Below are 18,245 nucleotides of genomic sequence, written 5' to 3'. Positions count from 1 at the left end.
AAACTGATGAGAACCTATTTATGATTTTCAGAAGGGCATCTCCATGTTCCTATACTTTAAAAGTTTTTGTTGCATATACTCTTATCCATTATGAATATTGTTGGGCGAACTGAACTTGCATAGTTCGGGTCCGTGCCGAATATTGCAGTGTTCAGCATACTGAACTGGAACCCAAACTTTTTTTAAAGTCCATGTTCAGGTTCAGCGTTCGCTCGAACACTGGGGTGGGTGAGAGGGGGAGGCGGGGAGGGCTCTGGTTGAGGAATTCTGGGAGTTGAAGTCCACAAGTCTTAAAAGTTGCCACGGTTGGACTAAATAAATAAGGAAGTTAAGGCTCCTTCTCCTCCTCTTCTCAGAAGATGACAGCCGGGCGGTGGCGCAGAGGCTGGAGGGGAGGTGTCAGGCTCCATCAAATGGGCGATGGCTGGGAGCTGGGGCTTCCACCCTCCTTGAAAGTTTTCGGGGGCGGCGGCAGGCAGAGGGGAATCCCCCCCCACTCCCCTAGCCTCAGCGCCGCTGCCCGGCTGTCATCTGCTGAGAAGAGGAGGAGAAGGAGCTGGGCGCCAGTGGCGGCAGAGGAAGACGAATGCCAGGGAGCTGTCAGCCGGTCGTGAGGCGGGAAACCGCAGGAGAAGGAGGAGGAGGAGGAGGGGGGAGGGGATTCATAATTTATGAATCCTGGAAGCTGGCGTATATAGTGATCTTAGAGGCATGTCATCTAGAGCTATATATTTATGCTTGAGACACTGCTGTCACAACAGGTACAGTATGCAACATTTCCATAGAAATGGTGTATTGTCCTGGGGTTATTAGAATTGGTATTCAATATGACTTTGTTTTGGCATTTTCAAGTCAAAGTTGGCTCAGGGCGATTGCCTGTGCAAGCCCCTGATGTTTTTCTGGAAGTATTTTTCAGAAGCGGCTTGCCATCACCTCCTTCCTTGGACTGAGAGAAAGTGAGTGGCTCAAAGTCCTCCAGATGGTTTTGGTGCCTGAGGCAGGATTAGGACTAATGGCTCCAGATTCTAGCCTGACTTTAATCATGACACCAAACTGCTTTCCTCTCAAAATATTGTATAGCAAAAAATATTGCATAAGTCCTATTGGTACATAGCTATACTTTAGAATGTAGCCCAGCACACACCATTGACAACTGAAACTATGTCAAAGTATTTCATATTTTCAAGGAACCTGATTAGCTCTATGTGATTCAATTTATTTCCAATTTATATTGATGCTTGAGTTATAGAGCAAAATAAGTCTCATTCATTTTGGTATATAATTTGCATGGTTGATAGTGCATTTGACTTATGTGATGTTTTTATGAACCCACTGATCTTCAGACATGAGCAGAGATTATTAATCGTAAAATTAAACTAAAACTCATATCTTGCTTGAAGTGGGCTTTAGTGTGTTTTACATCGATGCAAATATAATACCATTGAAAATGAAAAACAAGAAATCCAAGAAGAAATCAGCATGGTTGCAGAAAAAAATTGTCTGATAAACTGAAAGACAAAAAATGGAAACAGGGACACATAACTACGGCACAATATCAGCAGATAGCCCAAATCTGCAAAGATGAAGTCAGGAAAGCAAAGGCTCAAAATAAACAAAGACTTGCAACAAAAGTCAAAGATAATTAAAGAAAAATATTTCAGCATATAACTAACAAGGAAAGTCAAGGAAACCGTTGGTCCACTAAAGAAAGAACAAGGCAAGGAAGCAACAGGCAGTTATTTGCATCAGTGTTCACACATAAACTATAGCCCAATGTACCAAAAATATATGGTAAGTTAAAAGACAGAGTAGAAATATAAATTAAAATAAGCAAAGACCTTGATGAATATAAATCACAAGGACCTGATGTATTACATCCCAAAGTTCTTAAGGAGCTGGTAGATGTTATCTCAGAACCTTTGCACCTTATCTTTAAAAAATCCCAGGGCACCAAGCAATTACCAGAGGATTGGAGAAAGCTGATGTAGTTCCCATCTTCAAAAAATGAAGGGGGGAAAAACACCCCAGGAAACTACTGTCAATCCTGATACTAACATCAATACCTGGGAAGATACTGGAAAAATAATAATTAAAAAACAGATCTGTGAACATCTAGAAACAAATAAATGTATAACTACTGGTAGTAGCCTGCACAAGTTTGTTAAAAACAGATCATGCCAAGCCAATCTTATTTAATTATTTGACAAAGTGACTAAATTAGTAGATCAGTGAAATGCTGTGGACATAGTATAGTTAGACTTTAGCAAGGTATTTGACAAAGTAGACTACAATCTATTTCTTAGTAAACTAGAAAAATGTGGGAGAGCATCAGCAACAGATGGATTTGTAACTGGCTGACAAGCCATACCCAATGAGTAATTCTTAATGGTACTATATTTACATGGATGGAATGTAAGCAGTAGGGTACCAGAAGGTTCTATCTTAGGGCTAGTATTCTTCAATATCTTCATAAATGATTTAGATGTGTGAATTGAAGGGGAATTCATCAAATTTGCAGATGGTACTAAAGTGGCAGGAATAGCCAACACCCCAGAAGACAAGGTCAGGATCCAAAAAGGTCTTGACAGAATTGAACAACGGGCAATGCATTGTTTTTATTCCTGGACTACTATAAATCAACAAGAGAATAACAGTGTAACAGAATTGTTAAAAAACTGAACTTAGGAGAAAAGCCCAGGTTCAAGTCTGTTCTGGGTATCTCTGAACCAGTTATTTGTAGCCACTTTACTTACAAAGGGTGCTGTGTTGGCTCAGGGTTAAAATGCCAGGCTTATCAGCTGAAAAGCAACAGTCCAGGTTTGAGACCCGAGCTCCATGCAATAGGGTGAGTTCCCATCTTCGCCCCAGTTCCTGCTATCCTAGCAGTTCAAAAACATGCAAATGTGAATAGATGAATGGTACCATTTCAGTGGGAAGGTAACAGTGCTCTGTGATGTCCTACTAGCCACATGGCTATCTCTTTGGACAGCAAATAGAAACCTTGAAATAGAGATGAGCACTGCCCCCTATAGTCAGCAACGAGTAGTGGTATAAAATCTGAAGGGACACCTTTATCTTTTACCTTGCAGACAGTGAGGAAAAATGGGAGGAAGTACATACAGTATGCCACCTTGACTTATCACTGCTTTCCTGATGGTAAAAACAAAACAAAACAAAACCCCTCACAAGATGCTCAAAGAGAAGTTTCCGACATTTATTCAGGTTGTCATGTGTTTCTTTAAAATTTTACTTTTCCTGCTGCCTCTCCAAGCTTTTTGAAAAATATTAAATGGCTTAGTTTGTCTAATTTCTGCAGTGGAGCCCTCAATTACCGTATCTTACTTCTTCCCCATGTTCAAATCTTCGTCTTTGCTAACAGCCAGAGGAGAAAAGCTTTATTCTCAGAGGGTGCAACTGTGTGTCTATGTGGCATTTCAATCACACACTTTTATTCAAACAATTAGAAATCACACAGACCATGCAAGGAATTAGCTGTGTGATGCTTAGAGCATTTTATTATTACATAGTGCATAATGAAAATAATTTGAAAGGCTCCAAAGCTTCATAATATAATGAATCTTTGAATAATTAGTTGATATATTTAATCATCGTTGTGATTTTAAAAAGACACAATAGAAGGAAATGCTGTTTACTGGACACAAATGTTAAGCCCAAATGCACTAAAGAGGTAAATGTATTTCCTGCGGTCCTGACTGGAATATTAAATATGCCTTAAGAGAGGGTGAGCCTATGGTCAGGATCCAATTGTGCAGCTGCCCTGCTATAGCCTTTTACTGTCAATGTGTGAAAATACACAGTATTACCCAGAAGATCCTCTTGAACTCACTGGACTTGACATCCTAAGAGAAGTGCTAAGAGGCTTTGGCTCTTTGTATATATTCTAGCAATGCAAGTATACCTTTTGTAAATATGTCTTGATGATAACCTATCAGTGGAAACCTATTCAAAGAAGATATGGGTATCTGCTTAACAAATAGTGCCAGGTTTCAACTACTATACCCATCTAATCCACCCCTATAGGCAGGTCACTTCCATTTAATGCCCTTTGTCCCAGTTTCATGCCTGCAATGGTGCTCTGGGCACCCCCACCCCCCAACCTTCTTTGCATCTGGACATACAGTTTCAGACTATCCCAGTTAAGCCATCTCCACTTCACGTAAGTGCATCCTCACCCTTCCGGTCTTCCAAAATTGTGCCGTTATTAACTCTCATTGCAAAGGAAGTTGTCCTGAGAACACAAGCAGAAAACCAGAGAGAAGAAACATTGATTTCCTGCAATCTCTTTTTAGCTGTTAATAGCTGGCTGGCCGGCTAGCAGGAATTTTGGATATGATGGAAGCCACCATTCTTGTTAGCTGGCAAGCCAGTTGTTAATGTTTTGCTGCCATGTTCAAAATTAATTGAGACTAGGGTTGGTAAATGAGCCTGGGACAATGTATGACTTGCTATTTTGTATTCCTAGGAAAGGCTTGACCTAAAGCTGTCTTTGATGATATTATTCTTCTGTTCAAAAGGCAGGGAATGATAACTTTTGGACTTTTGTAGATTGGAGGAAAGAAAAGGAAAAGGATAGGAACAAGATGTGAGGAATGGAGGATTTTACTAGAGAAAATATTTTGCATCTGGGAAACTTTATTACCAAATTCAGGGCTAAATATGAATAAGGCCTTCTTCCTGTCACAGTTAATTAATATATATTCTAGAACTTTATGAGGTTAATTCTGGATGACAGGCAGTTCAACTATTTCCATTTGTCAGGACCACACCTGTTCCTATTTTGGTTTTGACTTGATTTTTTTTTTGTTAAAAGGTTAATGCTGCAGTGTCCACCAAGGACAAGAGCTTCTTGAACTGGATCACTGTTAACAGGTCTCCACTTAACCACTTTTCTTCTAAATAAATGTGCTCTACCCTTGAATGTCCGGATACTACAGTTAGTCCAGAATGCAGCTGCGCGAGCTGTGGTGGGTGTGCCCAGAAACACCCACACTACACCAATTCTTCACGAGCTGCACTGGCTTCCTATCAGTCTCCTGTCACAATTCAAGATGTTGGTGGTTATTACCTTTAAAGCCCTACATGGCTCAGAGCCAGAGTATCTTTGAGATCACCTTCTCTACCACATATCTCCCAGTGGCTGTCAATGTGTGAAAATACACACATTGGTGGTAAAGAACGCACAGTATTACCCAGAAGATCCTCTTGAGCTCACTGGACTTGATATCCTAAGAGAAGTGCTAAGAGGCTTTGGCTCTTTGCATATATTCTAGCAATGCAAGTACATACCTTTTGTAAATATGTCTTGATGATAACCTATCAGTGGAAACCTATTCAAAGAAGATATGGGTATCTGCTTAACAAATAGTGCCAGGTTTCTACTATTATTCCCATCTAATCCACCCCTATAGGCAGGTCACTTCCATTTAATGTCCTTTGTCCCAGTTTCATGCCTGCAATGGTGCTCTGGGCACCCCCACCCCCCAACCTTCTTTGCATCTGGACATACAGTTTCACACCATCCCAATTAAGCCATCTCCACTTCACATAAGTGCATCCTCACCCTTCCTGTCTTGCAAAATTCTGCCGTTATTAACTCTCATTGCAAAGGAAGTTGTCCTGAGAATACAAGCAGAAAACCAGTGTCAATCTTCTATGTTTCTATGTTTCTATATACGTTACAAGCAGTGTGTCGTCATTGAATTTCTCACTGTAGAGAAAGAAACTGTTGGAAACATTCACAAATGTTTGTGTACAGTTTATGGAAAACCTGCAGTCGGCAGAAGTACGTTTAGTCGCAGAAGACATTTTGAGGATGACGAAGAGGTGATTTGCACAGTGCAGAAATGGCTTCATGACCAGAACAAGGAGTGGTACCAACAGGGCATACACACCCTTGTGTCTTGCTGGAGAAAGGCCATAGAATGGGACAGAGATTACATGGAAAAATAGGGAGTGTAGAACAAACATCATTCTTTCTTATGTGTAAGTTTCATTGCGTTCAATAAATAATCGTTGAAGAAAAAAATGTGGTGCGTTACTTTCTGGGCGACCTTCATATTAAACTGAAAATAGAATGTTACAGGATTTTGCAGAATTACATTTACTTCTTCTGAAAAATGGGTAGATCTGGCTCATTCTTTTTAAGATTGTTTCAAAAGTGGAATCAACTATTCATTAGATTATTTCAACAAATTTATCACTGAAGCTTCTTGTTTAGAAAAAATGAAGCACATATAAAATTCTTCATATTTCAGGAGATAGTATATATGTATGCTCCCAACTTGCATCCATGTGCACATCTGTGGAACATGCCAGATGTAGATTGGAATTAGAATGGCCCATCCATGACTATCAGAGGTCATACAGACTAGGAACAGCAGTAGTTTCAAAGCCTTTCACTGAAGAGTAGCAATTTTCACAGACCATAGAACAGACTTTTAAACAACTGCAGAGTTAGGATAAACAAAGCCACCAACCAAGCTGGCAATAGTAGATTCCACACTGTCACCTTTTTTCCTTCATTGCTTATTAAAATTCCTTGCCATCCTTTAACCCTCTCCTACTTTCAGTTCAATTATTATAAAACCTTCATTGAGCTCACACACCTGTCTCTGGAGACTTCAACACTGTATTAGCTGCATGCTACAGCACCGTGACGCAAAATAAACGCCACAGTTTTTCCTGTCTTAAAAATCACCGCAATCTAGAGAGAGCCGAAAAGGGAATTAACCATGAGTAGGACTAAGTAGATGCAGCACAGTATGCTTTGAGAAACTAGAAACATCAAAGGTTTGTGCTATTGCTCGTCAAGACATGCTCTCTCTATCACACACAGAGTTCTTAACCATCAACTTCCATCCAGGTGTCTTCAACTCGACATTTAAATGTGACTGTCTCTTCCCCTGATATATGAGTGTTGAATTACATTTAAATGTATGGTAGAAATCCTGTGTGTAATGCTTTGCAGTGCTGCTATTCCAGACACCCTTTAAAGTTGCTCCTATATAAAGCCAAAGCTTTTGATTTTCTCTGTTATCTGTGGGGCTTCCTAGATTCGCCCACGTTTCTACAACACTCCATCGCCTGCACTGGCTGCTTATCAGTTTCGGGTCACAATTCAAAGTGTTGGTTATGACCTTTAAAGCCCTACATGGCCTGCTACCGCACGAATCCCAGTGACCGATAAGGTTCCACAGAGTTGGCCTTCTTTGGGTCCCGTCGACTAAACAATGTCGTTTGGCGGGCCCCAGGGGAAGAGCCTTCTCTGTGGCGACCCTGGCCCTCTGGAATCAACTCCCCCCAGAGATTAGAACAGCCCCCACCCTCCTTGTCTTTCGCAAATTACTCAAGACCCACCTATATCACCAGGCATGGGGGAACTGAGACATCTCCCCCAGGCTTTTATATTTTATGTTTGGTATGTATGTGTTGTATGGTTTTAATTGTTGGGGTTTTATATATTTTTCTTATATATTTAATATTAGTTTTTATTATTGTTGTGAACCGCCCCGAGTCTTCAGAGAGGGGCGGCATACAAATCTAATAAATTGAATTGAATTGAATTGAATCTTCCTGGACCATTTGTAACCTCCTGCCTTTTCTGCTTATTTCATCTGCTTTAGAAAGGCAGTGGATACTTCAGTAAGACATACTGAGCATTAAATGTGCTTTCTGAATTGTCCAGTCAAACTGCAGGCAATACCAAGGGGAGGGAAGAAATACTATTTGCTGAATATTCCCCAGAGGGAGGAGACTTTCCTCCAACAATTCCTTTGGTGTAGGCAGCTGATCAGTAACAACAGCTGGGATTGGCCTATGACAATGTGCTGCTTGAGGCAATTAATCCTATTGTCTATATAAAATAGACTGGCAGCAAACATTTGAACAGATGGTCAGAGGAAACATATTTCAACACTGGGAAGAGGCAGTCTTCTCTTTTGCAACTGACAACAAATCTAAGCAGCTTGCATGATTTCCAACAACTTGTCACCATGCTCCATCTATGGTCTATGTCGAAGTGATGGTGCACCTTCCTTTATTCCCTTTCCCTTGCTGAAATAGAAATACCTTTGCTGGCTTGTTAGCTACTCCAAATGGCTCTGGATCTACCAATGTTTTATAGGAATGAACAATAGTTGTTCCATTCAACCAAATACTTAGGCACCAGTATGTACTTTGATCTAGTATTTTTCAAGCACAAATAATGGGGAAAGCATATATTGCGATTTCTAGGCTGCCTTTCTCCTGAGACTCAGGACGGCTTACAACATTACTCCTTAACTTAAAACATATCATGGACAACCCATCTCATACAACTCTGTCATATCTCCAGTGGTGGGCTATGAGCCGGAACGCTAAATTGCACTCAACGCTGTGGCTCGTAAGTGCTTGTGGGGCCAGCACGATTTTGCTTCTGCACCTGTGGAGGTAGCAAAATTGCACCCAGAGCCGCAGGTGTGCCCATGTTTTGGCATGCGCGGAAGCAAAAAACCCTTGCTGAAACATGGGCGCACCTGTGGCTTTGTGCGTGATTTTGCTACCTCCACAGGTGCAAAAGCAAAATTGCCATGGCCCCGCAAGCACTTACGACGAGCCATGGCGGCGAGCACAATTTAGCGTTCCGGCTCGTAGCCCACCGCTACAATCAAACGATAATAAGGACTGGAGCAAAACGACCAAGTTCAACAGTACCAAGTCCGCTGGCATAGATGTGTTTTTAAGCGCTTCCAGAAGGCCGGGAGAGTGGGAATAGCACGGATCTCTGGGGGAAGTTGATTCCAGAGGGCAGGGGCAACCTCAGAGAAGGCTCTTTCGCTAGGGCCCGCCAGCCGGCATTGTCTGGCTGACAGGACCTGGAGAAGGCCGACCCTGTGGGCCCTAACCAGTTGATAGGTATTTTGAAAAAAGGATATTAAAAATGTGTTTATATACCTTTTTGCTATTGTACATTTTAAGAATGAAAACAATATAAAGATCTTGAATACTCGGGAAGCAGCATGGATTAGAAATTCTTCCTGCACCACAGACATTCACCTAGACAGATATTCATTGATTCTGATGATGATTTTTTCCCCCACAGCCACAGTCAATTATTGAATGCTACCTGAAGGAATGATATTCCTTGTCTGCATCAGGGCACACCTTGGTCAACCTATGGTTCCAGCAGCAAATCTGTCCTTGTCTACTGTAATCTTCAGAATATTTACATACTCCAACCATACACTACCATTGCTTAGAAAATAAATACAATTCAGGAATGTTGCTGTTACTAACAGCTTTGGGGCCAATGTACAAGACCAATTTATAACTCATTCATTTAATATTAATCCCATTAGAAGCAAGTTTTCTTTCCACCGAAGTGTTTTGCTATCGCTAGTAATACTATTAATTTCTGTTTGACAGATCATCAAAGATCATCAAAGAGAAAAATCTATGTATGTGGTCATAATCAACAGCAACTTAATGACATTTAACATCAATCACAGTATAAATACTGTTTTATAACTAAAGCTTCAATGTTTAGTTTAATTTAGTGAAAGGGGACCTTGTGAACAACGTAATTCACATATATTCTTGTATCTGGCTGAATAAAAGTTCATTGAAGCTTGTACAAAGACACACATCCTTCTACTAGCCAATGTATATTCATTCATTCGTTAATTTAGAAACATAGAAGATTGACAGCAGAAAAAGACCTCATGGTCCATCTAGTCTGCCCTTATACTATTTCCTGTGTTTTATGTTAGGATGGATAGTATGTTTATCCCAGGCATGTTTAAATTCAGTTACTTGGATTTACCAACCATGTCTGCTAGAAGTTTGTTCCAAGCATCTACTACTCTTTCAGTAAAATAATACTTTCTCATGTTGCTTCTGATCTTTCCTCCAACTAACCTCAGATTGTGCTCCCTTGTTCTTGTGTTCACTTTCCTATTAAAAACACTTCCCTCCTGAACCTTATTTAACCCTTTAACATATTTAAATATTTTGATCGTGTCCCCCTTTTCCCTTCTGTCTTCCAGACTATACAGATTGAGTTCATTAAGTCTTTCCTGATACGTTTTATGCTGAAGACCTTCCACCATTTTTGTAGCCCCTCTTTGGACCCGTTCAATTTTGTCAATATCTTTTTGTAGGTGAGGTTTCCAGAACTGAACACAGTATTCCAAATGTGGTCTCACCAGTGCTCTATAAAGCGGGATCACAATCTCCCTCTTCCTGCTTTTTATACATCTAGCCATGCAGCCAAGCATTCTACTTGCTTTCCCTACTGCCTGACCGCAATTTTCACCCATTTTGAAATCACTACCCCTAAATCTTTCTCTTCTGAAGTTTTTGCTAACACAGAACTGCCAATACAATACTCAGTTTGAGGATTCCTTTTCCCCAAGTGCATTATTTTACATTTGGAAACATTAAACTGCAATTTACATTGCTTTGACTATTTATCTAGTAAAGCTAAATCATTTGCCATATTAGGAATATCAACCCTATTGCACACTATAGAGTCATCGGCAAATAGGCAGACCTTCCCTACCAAACCTTTCCCTATGTCACTCACAAACATATTAAAAAGAATAGGACCCAGAACAGACCCTTGTGGCACACCGCTTGTAACCTGTCTCTGCTCAGAATACTCGCCATTAAAAACAACCCTCTAATGTCTACGCTTCAGTCAGCTGCAAATCCACTGCACTATCTAGGGATTAAGTCCAATCTTCACTAATTTATCTATCAGCTCTTTATGTGGAAGAGCTGAAGTCCAGATAGGCAATATCCACAGCACCACTTGTGGTGTTACATGTTACATATACTTGTTATATACCATTTGTGTATGTAACAACAACATTAATTGGTTTCAATAGGAATAACCTTTCTTTGGTTATAGGCAATGCAGCAAAGTAGGTAGGTATGTCAGGATGGAGTCTGAGAGGTGGATTTTCCCTAGTATTTTATCAGAATATGTGAGTGAGAGGATCTTTTTTCTTTTTAGAAATATCTTTATTCCATTTTACTTACATTACCTCAAAATGGAAAAAACCAAGCTAACAGTTTTCAATTGTATTTTTCATAGGATAGCTGTGGTTGCTCTAAACTGTGTTTAAAACAGAATGGAATATAATTCTTTATTGGCCAAGTGTGATTGGACCCACAAGGAATTTGTCTTGGTGCATATGCTGTCAGTGTACATAAAAGAAAAGATACATTTGTTAAGAATCATGAGGTGCAACACTTAAAGATTGTCACAGGGTACAAGTATGGACTTTAAAAAAAGCCAGTGAAGTACAAAATTGATACCATCAGACAAAAAAGGCAGTTATTGACAATGAACCCATAGATAAAATGATTAAAATAAACTGTGTGATAAAAACAAAAAAAAATAATTAAAAAAAGATGGACGTTGTAACTATAGATATTGCTGAAGATTCTCGGTTATCAGATACAATTGGGTGAAGCTGAGCCATGTCAACTGGTCTTCTTTTTCTTTTTAGTTTTAAATGTTTCGCTGCTTATCCAAGTAGCTTTTTTCAGTCTAAAGAAGCTACTTGGATAAGCAGTGAAACTTTTCAAACCAAAAGGAAAAAAGAAGTCCAGTTGTTATGTTTCAACTTCCATGCATTCAACTTACATTATTCATGCAGACAATGATTTAAAATTAAATAAATCTGTAAGCTTATCATTAAACAAGTCATGTAGAAATGTATTGTTCATTGGATACATCATCAAATTATTTCTTTATGGTGAAGAACAAAGAAAGGATTTGACAAGTTCTGTGTTTTTAGGCAGACAGACAAAGAGACAGACAGACAGACAGACAGACAATGTAAATTTTGTCTGGTGATCACACCTCTCTCTCTTTCCCACTCCTCTGTTTTAGTCTACCTTCCATCCCCTTTTGCTAATTAGCTGTTTTGTTCTTTGCTGATGTTTTAAAAATAAATATCAAGCTGAACTGAATTGCATATATGTTCTGATACAGATATAGGGATTGAATGAGTATGTGTTGTGTGAAAAGTAATGAAACTACTCACATACATACTGTACACACATACATACTCTATCTATCTATCTATCTATCTATCTATCTATCTATCTATCTATCTATCTATCTATCTATCTATCTATCTATCTGATTTATATGTTGCCCCTCTCCGAGGTCTTAGGGCGATACAAATTAATATGCACCCACTAATCTAAACTAAAATTCCCATTATTAAAAATCAATTATGCCCACTCAACAACAACATACATGTTTTTTGTCGGCCAGGGGACAATGCCTCACATCTCATGAGAAGTCATATTTCTTCAAAATACTGTAGTTAACGACTCATATCATGCATCCATTCCTTAAACCATGTTATGTTTCTTTCCAGTTGCATAAAATTATCCTTTTTGCTGTATTCCAGGCTTGATAGAATCAAAACTATTCATGGGAAAGCTTGTTTTATGTTTAATGTAGAAAGGACGGCAAATAACTGTAGATGGTATCCATTGGGGAAACTGGAGAAATTGGGATCACCACCATGAGGGAAACAGGTTAATAGAGAACTCAGACAGCAAGAAGTTCAATAGGGGTCATAAACAAGCACTCTCACTATGAAGGATATTAGTAGAAAAATGCTACAGCCCAATTATTACCCTGTCTGAGTGAATGTGTACTAATGATCATACTGATGGGATCCTATTGATTCCATCTGGTCCCTCAAGAGTGACAATTTGTTGACTTTTGTGAGATACTTCTTTGTCCTTTTCATCCTTTAGAGCAATTCTTTATTTTATGGCTAAAGAACAGGTATATTATTTTCAACATCCAGGACAGCTGAACCGTTCTGTTTCACATAAGGAAATCCAGGTTGTATTTACTATTTAACTTGAGGCCCAGGAATAACTAAGCTCTCCTCTCAAGTTATTTTTCAGATTCATAAAAGACTGGTAGCAGGGGACCGTCCTAAGCTCTTCAAAGTATCCTTTCTCAACGGAGGCTCTGCGAGAGCTTGTGAGGAGGGTGGGGGGGAATACACTTCACATCATTTTTGGAACTTTGAATGCTGCATAAAGGTAGTACTCAAAATGCCGAAAATCGTATCCTGCCATGACTTAGATATCACACTGGTGCTTTGCTTCTTATTCTATAAATGCTGTAAAACTATATGTTAGAAGTTAACATAGAAACATAGAAGACTGACGGCAGAAAAAGACCTCATGGTCCATCTAGTCTGCCCTTATACTATTTCCTGTATTTTATCTTACAATGGATATATGTTTATCCCAGGCATGTTTAAATTCAGTTACTGTGGATTTACCAACCACGTCTGCTGGAAGTTTGTTCCAAGGATCTACTACTCTTTCAGTGAAATAATATTTTCTCACGTTGCTTTTGATCTTTCCCCCAACTAACTTCAGATTGTGTCCCCTTGTTCTTGTGTTCACTTTCCTATTAAAAACACTTCCCTCATGAACCTTATTTAACCCTTTAACATATTTAAATGTTTCGATCATGTCCCCCCTTTTCCTTCTGTCCTCCAGAGCAGAGGTCCCCAACCTTTTTTGCACCAGGGACCGGCTTTAAGCTAGACCAGTTTTCCATGGCCCGGTGGGGGGGGGGGGCTTTGGTCATATGGGGGTGGGGTTATGGAGGGGTGGAGCCAGGGCCGCCATCAGGAATTTTGGGGCCCCATACAGCCTAAGTGTCTGGGGGCCCCCTCCCCGCCATTTTAAAACTACTTTATTTTGCGACATACCAATTATGTATGAAATTTACCTTCTTTGGGGAGGGGTGAAAGGGGAGAGTAAGAGAAGAAGGAGTGAAAGAAGGGAATGAGGGAGGAAAGAAGGGAGGAAGGAAAAGGAAAGCAAGAAATGGATGGAGGAAAGGAAGGAAAGAAAGAAAGAAAGAAAGAAAGGGGGAAGGGACAGGAACAGAGGAAGGAAGCAAGGAAACTTATGAAAGGGGAGAGTAAGAGAGGAAAGACTGAAGGAAGGGAGGGAGGGAAGAAGGTAGGAAGGAGAAAGAAAAGAAGAAATAGAGGAAGGGAAGGTAAAAGAGAGAAAGAAAAAGAGCAAGAAAGAAAGCAAGAAAGAAAGAAAGAAAGAGAATGAAAGAGAAATAAAAATAGAGAGGGGGAATGAAAGAAATGGAAGGAGGGAAGGAAGGAGAGAAAGCAAGAGAAAGAAAGAAAGCAAGAGAGAGAAAAAAGAATGAAAGAGCAAGAGAGCAAGAGAGCAAAAGAAAGAGAGAAAGAAAGAAAGAAAGAAAGAAAGAAAGAAAGGCAACTTCAAAGAAAGGCTCACTGAGCATCTCTCACTCTCTTTCTATCCCTCTTTCTTTCTCTCTCTTCCTTTCTATCTCTCCTCTTCCTTTATCTCCTCTCTTTCTCTCCCTCTCTCTTTCTCTCCCCCCTCTCCTCCCCCCTCTTTCCCTCTCTCCCTCTCTTGCTATCTCTCCCCCCTCTCCCTCTCTCTTTCTCTCTCTCCCTCTCTTGCTATCTCTTTCTCTCCCCCCTCTCTCCCTCTCTCTTTCTCTCTCTCCCTCTCTTGCTATCTCTTTCTCTCTCTTTCTCCCCCCTCTCTCCCTCTCTCCTTCTCCCTCTCCCTCTCTTTCTCTCTCTCTCTCCCCTCTCTCTCTTTCTCTCTCTCCCTCTCTTGCTATCTCTTTCTCTCTCTTTCTCCCCCCTCTCTCCCTCTCTCTTTCTCCCTCTCCCTCTCTTTCTCTTTCTCTCCCCCCTCTCTCCCTCTCTCTTTCTCTCTCTCCCTCTCTTGCTATCTCTTTCTCTCTCTTTCTCCCCCTCTCTCCCTCTCTCTTTCTCCCTCTCCCTCCACTCACCCATCCCGGGGGTCTTTTTCGGACTTGCCAATCCAAGTCACGCAGCCTTGCGGAGCTCCTGGTGGTCTCTCATCCCCGAATCAGCCAGGTAAACACGGCCCCCTCTTCCCTGGCCCGAAACCAGCGAAGGTTGGGGGAATTTCTGCGCAACCCCGGCCACTTTCGGGGTTAAATTCCTCTCCCCGCCCTCTCCGCACCTCCGAAGGGAGCAGGGCAGCGTTGCTGGGCTGGCCAATTCTGGGCAGGGGGCGAATTCCTCCCGGGGGGGTGGAGGTGTGGATGTGTGCGTGCGCCCAGAAGGCGTCCGAACTTTGCCCGGCGGAGCTCTGCAAACACGAGGCAGGGAGGGAGGGAGGCCGTTGCCCGGCCAGCGGGCACCAAACAGGGCAGGGCTCCATGGGAGGGGAGGGGGGCGCCCTGCGTGGGACCCCCCTTCCCCGGCGGGCTCCGTCCGGTCGGGAAAAAGGAGGGCAGGGGTCTCTCGGCTGGGGCGGCGCTGGGGGCGCTCTGCACACGCTCAGGGGGCCCGAAGCTGCGTGGGGAAGGGGAGGGGGCACCTCGCGGCTGGGGGCTGCCTGGCTTTGTGATTTTGGCTGGGGGGGGAGTTAGGAAGGTCCTACTTCTCCCCCCCCCAGCCAAAAATTCAAAGCCTATCTGCTGGATACGGGCGATGAGTGGGACAGAGCGGCGCGGAAGCCTCTTGCAGCAGCTGCCACAGCCACCGGCTTCGGCGCCGCTCGTCCCGCTCATCGCCCGTATCCAGCAGATAGGCTTTGAGTTTTTGGCTGGGGGGGGGGAGAAGTAGGACCTTCCTAAGTCCCCCCCCAGCCAAAAACTCAAAGCCTATCTGCTGGATACGGGCGATGAGTGGGACAGAGCGGCGCGGAAGCCTCTTGCAGCAGCTGCCACAGCCACCGGCTTCGGCGCCGCTCGTCCCACTCATTGCCCGTATCCAGCAGATAGGCTTTGAGTTTTTGGCTGGGGGGGGGAGAAGTAGGACCTTCCTAAGTCCCCCCCCAGCCAAAAACTCAAAGCCTATCTGCTGGATACGGGCGATGAGTGGGACAGAGCGGCGCGGAAGCCTCTTGCAGCAGCTGCCACAGCCACCGGCTTCGGCGCCGCTCGTCCCACTCATTGCCCGTATCCAGCAGATAGGCTTTGAGTTTTTGGCTGGGGGGGGAGAAGTAGGACCTTCCTAAGTCCCCCCCCCAGCCAAAAACTCAAAGCCAGGCAGCCCCCAGCCGCCAAAGGAGCCTCCTGATTCTCCCCGCCCTGCCCGACGCCCCACCCTGTCCTGCATAATGTCCTCTGCCGGGAGGGCAGCGCCGCCGCGGACCGGCTGGAAAACCCCAACGGCCCGGTCCCGGTCCGCGGACCGGCGGTTGGGGACCTCTGCTCCAGAGTATACAGATTGAGTTCATTAAGTCTTTCCTGATACGTTTTATGCTTAAGACCTTCCACCATTCTTGTAGCCCGTCTTTGGATTTCAATTCGTTCAATTTTGTCAATATCTTTTTGTAGGTGATGTTAGAAGTTAATTGTAATGTGAAGTTTTCACATGCTTTTGCTATTTTATGCAGGGCTTCCTGAACATTATTTCAAGTGTTCCTCCAGTGTAAAGACTGCTGTAAGGAATGGCAAGCTGGACATGAAAAGAGTAATATACCCTGTTTTCCCAAAAATAAGACAGCGTCTTATATTAAGTTTTGCTCCATCTTATTTTCAGGGGATGTCTTATTTTTTTTTCAATGAAGAATTCATATTTATTGTTGAACAGAAAAAAAAGAACAATTATTATATATTGTACAGTAGTTGTCATCACAAAGCAGCATAACCAGACAAACTATCACATCAACTATCCTATCAAGAATTTCTTACTACTACCGTTTCTACTACCGTATTACTTCCATGTACAACAATTATACTTTATATATGTTCTGTTCAGAAATGCTGCGAAACAAAACGTCTCCTATGTCTTACTTTCGGGGGATGCCTTATATTAGGCAATTCTACGAAACCTCTCCTATGTCTTATTTTCGGGAGATGCCTTATGTTAGGCAATTCTACTAAACCTCTCCTATATTTTATTTTCGGGGGTGACTTATTTTCGGGGAACCAGGGTAGATAAATCTAGACCCATATCCATGTTCTTAAACATGAATTTGGGGGAAATTTGGTCAAACAACTAAATGAAAATCAAACAAGACACTCCACACCAGAAGGCTTATTTCTATAGGCATTCATACAAACTAGGGATATTCTTTTATGATTCCTATTAAGTGTGGATTGGATAAATTGTACTGTAAACAATTCCTACAGGCACCTCTTATAGCATGGATGTTCACATTTTGGGTATGTAGCAGCTACTTAAAACAAAAACAAAACAGAGTGTCACACAATCAGAGCCAGAACCCAAAAACATCTGCTTAGAATTAAAGCATTCAGCTCCCAGACTGAGCACCGCTTGGCCAGATTCAGTCGTTCGACACAGATGTCCATACCTACATTCCTTTCTTCACTGCAATGTGAGAAGGAGGAGGAAGTAGGAGAATAATTTTACCTCTACTTTAAGCAATATGTCAGACAGAAATTATTGAGATTCCACTAAAAATCATGTCATGATTCTCTAGTACAGTGTTTCCCAACTTTGGCAACTTGAAGATATCTGGACTTCAACTCCCAGAATTCCCCAGCCAGCAAATGCTGGCTGGGGAATTCTGGGAGTTGAAGTCCAGATATCTTCAAGTTGCCAAGGTTGGGAAACACTGCTATAGTAGACCTTAGCCAGCTCTCTACTGACAGTTCTGTTATAGCTTGGTGAAGATAGCTATGCAAAAAATAGCAGTCAAGATTTCTAAGCAATGTATGCGTGTATACATACAGTACAGTATACATACAAAAGTTCTACTTTAACAGAGCCTACTATCCTTAATGAGGTAAAAATGTATGCAAGTAAAGTTGTTTCTTATCTGAATGGAACTGGAGTTTTATCCATCATACTACCAATCTATTTTTGAACCACATAGCAAAAAATATCCAATTGATCTTTTTGGGGTTTCAGGAGCATTTTTTAAAAATCTGCCAGTTTTCAATAAAGATACAGTGACATCCAGCTTTTCCTGCTCATGGCCCCTCCTTCCTCCACTGCTTCTCCTGTTTGTCTCTAATGCCCTCACTCTGCCCCAAACCCCATCCCGCCCTCCATTTATTTTTTGCCATTTTTTTCTATCACAAATCGTTATTGCTGCCAAATTTTCTGGCTGTTATAAGGTGTAGCTTTTTTTGATGAAGAAAACTATATTGGAACAACAAAAAAAAGAAGAAAAAAAAGAAGAGTTATTTGGATTTATAGATGTCGAGTTTCGACCCTAACTTCCTTAGATATGGGAGGGGCGCTGTC

General features: G+C 41.8%; 1 protein-coding gene across 1 annotated transcript in view; it reads right to left on the bottom strand.

Moving 5' to 3' along the window:
* The window catches only part of TMEFF2 (transmembrane protein with EGF like and two follistatin like domains 2), a 319,353-nt gene that overhangs the window by 88,072 nt on the left and 213,036 nt on the right, over positions 1 to 18,245 (bottom strand). The window lies entirely within an intron of this gene.

Source organism: Erythrolamprus reginae, chromosome 1 (genome assembly GCF_031021105.1).
Source record: "Erythrolamprus reginae isolate rEryReg1 chromosome 1, rEryReg1.hap1, whole genome shotgun sequence".
Taxonomy (NCBI): domain Eukaryota; kingdom Metazoa; phylum Chordata; class Lepidosauria; order Squamata; family Dipsadidae; genus Erythrolamprus; species Erythrolamprus reginae.
This window is presented reverse-complemented; position numbering and strand designations above follow the sequence as displayed.